Raw genomic sequence first — 5866 nt, 5'->3', positions numbered from 1 at the left:
TGTGTCTGAGTTGTTGGGATTACAACTGTGATCTGCCATTTCAGTTTATATAGACATTTCAGTTAATATGGACATTCCAGGTCATATAGCCATTTTTGTTCATACTACATGGACATTTCAGTTCATTTAAAATGTCAGTTCATAGGGACACTTCAGTTCATATAGTCATTTCAGTTCATATAAACATTTCAGATCTGGTAGAGACTTTAAATCATATAGACATTTCAGTTCATATAGACAACATTCTGAGTTCTATCACTGTAGTTCTATATTCCAGTTACAACACAACTGGACAGGTGAAACCAGACACAAGTTGACGTTTATTAGCATGAATCTTGTCCTGGAGGCCGAGCTGAACGGTTTCCACTAGATGGGTCAGAGGCATAGTCAAAATTTGCTCTATTGTAAAAATGTGCTTTTTGGACTTAATTTAAGTTTAGGATTAGGCATAAGGTTAGCAGTGTGGTTAAGGTAAGGGTTAAGGTTAGCAGTGTGGTTAAGGTAAGGGTTAAGGTTAGAATCAAATGGTATTACTTAATGTAACAACAGCTTAGGTAGTGAGGACCCTGCAGAGCTGCCTCCAGTACATGAGTCATCCAAATAAATGTCAACCTGCAAAGAGGACTCTCAGCACCTCATCGCTTTCACCTATCCTGTATTTTCAGCATTGTACAGATGAAGGCACCTTCATTCCTCTTCTCTAATTTCCTCTCCTCCATTCCTTATCATCTCCGTCCCTCTCCATATCTTGTCTCTCCAAACTCATCCCATCAGCCGAGATTCCTAACACATCTGGTTGCTTTGGCCCGAGAAGAGAAGAGTCCAGATGCCTGATGGGGTAAGAGTGAAAGGAGAGGGGGGAGAAAAGAAAGAGAGGAGGGAAGCCAAGGGAGTGGGATATGAGATAAAAACACAACTCACAAATACAGATGATGGAGAACAAGAATTGATAGCTTTACAAAGAGTGCTAGACGTAGAGAAAGAGAAAGAATAGTTTCCTGGAGGACATCCAGGCCTTAGCCCAAAGCCATGTCATGCTGCAGAGTCTTGTCTGTCCAGAGCATGGTGCTGTTCCCACTCGGCAAACTGCTCTCAGGTCAGTCCAACTTTGCCACCAACACGCTTTCACGTCACCATTTACTCGGTCTCTCACTGTTGCGCTCCTCCCCCCCTCTCCTTTTGCTTTCACTCTCCTTCTTTCACTCTTTATTTCTTTCTCTCTATACCTCCCTTTCCTCTCTCTGTGAATACTCACATCTCAGGTAATTGTAAAATGGGTCATGGCTGTCATTGATTTCATGGTCTTTATAAAAATTGACACAGCCTACAAGTTCTGTAATGATATTGAGAGATAATTTCACTACTTAAATAATTCCAACTTGTCACGCTTCGAAAGTGTGAGTGCATTCTTCTCATTCCCAGTGTGGACTTACATTTCTTCCCAAATCAATGCTTCATTTTCAGAGCCAGCTATTTTATAACATGTATTGACAGCGGGTTGAATACTTATATAATCAAGATACAGTGCCCTCCGTAATTATTAGGACATGTTATGCGGAGTGGAACAGGGGAACCCAAGAGCAGATGAAGAGACTGGGATGAAGTAACCAAGGCATTTGTTGAAACACAGGGGGGAGTTGGAGTGCAGGTCAGGAGCAGCTCGGGCGGGTTGCTGGAAACCAGGTGCGGAGGCTGAGCCTGGAGCGAGAGGGGTTAAGACAGGGTAAGCAGGTCTAGAGGGGAATCCAAGGGAGTAGTAGAGTGGGGAATCCAGGACAGAGTAACAGGATGACGAGACGTGGGACTGGAGACAGTGACCAAAGTCAGAGTGGGTAGAACTGCAGCGGAGAGGAAAACAGCGTCAGTCAAGGAAAACAGGCACAACAGGATCTGAATGGTAACAAAAGGCTAGACATCTAGAAGCGTGGAAGTGGCAGGGTATTTGTCGAGGTCTTGATTATGGAACAGGTGAGCTGGTGGGGATCTGCTCTGACTCCAGCACACCTGTCTACGCCCACACACACACACACACACACACACACACACACACACACACACACACACACACACACACACACACACACACACACACACACACAGAGAGAGAGAGAGAGAGAGAGAGAGAGAGTGGGAAAGAGTACTGGGGGAGTGGCGGCAGGTTATCACACCCTAACCTTAGTTATCTTTGTTTTCTTTATTATTTTGGTTAGGTCAGGGTAGACAAGGGTGGTCTGTGTGTTTTTGTCTTCTCTAGGGTTTTAAGTATATCTATGGGGTTTTGGTATTATCTAGGTAAATGTATGTCTATGGTGGCCTGAATTGGTTCCCAATCAGAGACAGCTGTTTATCGTTGTCTCTGATTGGGGATCCTATTTAGGTTGCCATTTTCCATTTTGGTTTAGTGGGTTATTGTCTATGTGTAGTTGCATGTCAGCACTCGTGTGTAAAGCTTCACTTTCGTTTGTTTAGTGTTCTTCGTTTAAATAAAAAAGAATGTATTCATCTCACGCTGCGCCTTGGTCTCCTCGTTATGACGAACGTGACACAGGTCAAGGAGACACAGGATGAGCAGTAGAGGGCATTGCAGGAGCAGATGTGACAGGACAGTAATGCATTTTTTCTCCTTTTGGCTGTGAACTTATGGGACCAAATACTTAATTTCCTACTACTTTAAATACACGTAAGTGCATTTGTCCCAATACTTTTGCTCTTCTAAAATGGGGGACCACGAACAAAAAGAGCTGTAATTTCTAAACGATATGGATGAAAATACCATAAAATTAAAGCTGACTAGTGTTATTTTTCATAACATGTTTAGAAATATTCAAATTTTTCTTCCACTTTCACAAGAATAACATTTTAATCCCACTTTGTAACACAGCAAAATGTTGAAAAAATCAAGGGGTATGAATACTTTCGGAAGGCACTGTATGCTATCTGCATATCTGTTGGTTTAATCATCAAACAAACAGCTACAGTTCCTTTTTATACACTGATTAACGTTAAACACTGATTAAAGGAATAAGTGATTTTGACATGCTACTAGAAGAATGCTGACAGGGGTCCTATACCACTAGTTTTTAACTCAATAATGATAAGCTGTTGCTAAGAAAACAAACACAGATGTAGGATCACGGACTCTCTAGGTCCTTAGCCTACTTTCTACTTTCTCATTACATGATATGACTAGGTTAGACCAGTTGTACCTCACCTTGCAGCCTCTAGCATGATGGCTAGCAGCATACGGTGACTGATTAATGTAAATGTGGTTCTTTAAATGTGGTTCTGTCAAAGTGCCATATTATTCTGACAGAAAACATATTTTGAGAACGATACATCTCAATAAACACGACCACAAGAAAATTCATCATTGAGCACACTTTTTTCCCCCAATAATTCTGTCAAATCTATTATTGGGCCAACTGAGAACCAATCGTCATTGCAATTATGACCTGGACAAGAATCTGAAACTCTTGAGGGTCTCAATTTCAGAATAAGTACAAAGGTGGCCTATAAACCCATATGAAAACATAATACAGTTTGCTATAGAATTCTGTAGTAAACTGTAGTATACTGCAGAATACTATACTACAAATTGTAGTATCCCTTGATCATGTGTAGTACTTAATATATACTGTTGTAGTATACTGTAGAATACTATAGTAAAAACTACAGTATTATCAACAAAAGAACACAGTAGTAAATACTACAATAATGTTCTCAAGAACACTACAGTCCACAAAAACATCACACTTGTTTATCTATAGTAAATACTAAATGATTTTATTTGCATATATTCCCTACAGGTTATTCGTTCAGACCCCAGTCCTACCTACCTACAGGTTATGGCAAATTATTTCTCCAGTAGGTTTCCTTAAGGAGAAAGCCTCCACTTCTATGTCAAATCTACAAAAACGTTTATAACAATGGTATTCAGTGCCTTCGGAAAGTATTCAGGCCCCTTGACTTTTTCCACATTTTGTTACGTTACAGCCTTATTCTAAAATGTATCAATTTGTTTTTTTCCCCTCATCAATCTACACACAATATCCCATAATGATAAAGCAAAAACAGGTTTAGAATTTTTTGCTAATTTATATATATTGGTTAAACCGGATATATGACATTTACATAAGTATTCAGACACTTTACTCATTACTTTGTTGAATCACCTTTGGCAACAATTACAGCATCTAATATTTTTGGGTATGACGCTACAAGCTTGGCACACCTGTATTTGGATCTCTGCAGATCCTCTCATAGCTTTCCTCAAGACTTGAGAACATATCGTTTGGAAAGTTTGGTGTTTCCCTATATATTGGGAACTTTTGTGGGTCAAGGAGGGCAAGAAACATGAGCCTTTCATGGTCATTGTGTCACGTCGTTGTGTCCTGTCACGTCGTTGTCTCTAATTGGGGATCATGCTTAAGTAGCATTTTTACCACCTTATGGGATATTGTTTAAAGTTTTCCACCTAGCATCTCTGTAGTCACGATTCGTTGTTAGTTTATTGTTTATTTGTTTTTTGTCTTTGCTAAGTTTCACTTTATTCATTAAAATTATGTGGAACTCAACATAGTCCGATATTCATTCCAACGAACGTGACAGAATATCCCATCAACAAAGAACCAAGCAGCGTGCCCAGGAGGAGGAAGTATCCTGGACTTGGGAAGAGATTCTGGATGGGAAGGGATCCTGGACTTGGGAAGAAATCCTGGCAGGACTGGATCACCTTCCATGGCGGGAGACGACAAGGAGAGAATGGAGGACAGCGACGACGACAGGGTTCGCGGCCACGATGCAAGCCCAAGAAGCAGCCTCAAAAAAATATTTGGGGGAGGCACACAGGGTGGTCGGCGAAGTTGAGGGGTGAGTCAGAGACCGTCGAGGAGTTATTGGATAAATTGGAGGAGAGTGAACGGAGGGGAGAGTTAGAGACCTTCGAGGAGTTGTTGGATAAATTGGAGGAGAGTGAAGCGAGAGAGCTGTTGGTTTGGTGTAGTATGCATGGCATTCGCCCTGAGGAGCGTGTTAGCCGTCCGATGCCACCTGAGTCAGATCCCCGTACTCGTCCTGAGAAGTGTGTTATAAGTTTCGGTACAATTGATGCAGGCAGGCTATACGCACCAGGTTTCCAGTGCGCCTTCACAGCCCAGTACGTCCTGTGCCAGCTCCTCGCACCTACCGGGCGAGGTGTGTCATCGAACTGGTACCATTGATGCCGGCTATAGGCACCAGGTCTCCAGTACATCTCCACAGCCCGGTACGTCCTGAGCCTGCTCCTCGCACTCTCCCTGAAGTGCGAGTCCCCAGTCCGGTACGTCCTGTGCCTGCTCCTTGCACTCTCCCTCAAGTGCGCCTTCCCAGTCTGGTACGTCCAGTGCCTGCTCCTCATACTCTCCCTGAAGTGCGTGTTCCCAGTCAGGTACATCCTGTGCCTTCTCCCCGCACTCCCCCTGAAGTACGTGTCAATAGTCTGGCGCCACCTGTCCCGGCTCCACGCACTAGGCCTCCAGTGCGCCTTCCCAGTCCGGTACGTCCTGTGCCTGTTCCTCGTACTCTCCCTGAGGTGCGTGTCACCAGTCCGGTACCAGCAGTGCCGGCCCCCCGCACCAGGCTTCCTGCGACGATCCCCAGTCCAGAGCTTCCGGCAACGGTTCCCAGTCCAGAGCTTCTGGCGACGGTCCACAGTCCGGAATCTCCAATGACGGTCCACGGTCCGGAACCTCCTGAGACGGTCCACGGTCCGGAACCTTCTGAGACGGTTAACGGTCCGGGAACCTACTGCGACGGTCAACGGTTCGGAACCTCCAGCTCCATGGCCGGAGCCTTCCCCTGCGACGATCCCCAGTCCAGAGCTTCCGGC

The sequence above is a fragment of the Oncorhynchus mykiss genome, chromosome 7 (genome assembly GCF_013265735.2).
Source record: "Oncorhynchus mykiss isolate Arlee chromosome 7, USDA_OmykA_1.1, whole genome shotgun sequence".
Classification (NCBI taxonomy): domain Eukaryota; kingdom Metazoa; phylum Chordata; class Actinopteri; order Salmoniformes; family Salmonidae; genus Oncorhynchus; species Oncorhynchus mykiss.
The sequence above is the reverse complement of the archived record's forward strand: the minus strand, read 5'-3'. Positions refer to the sequence as shown.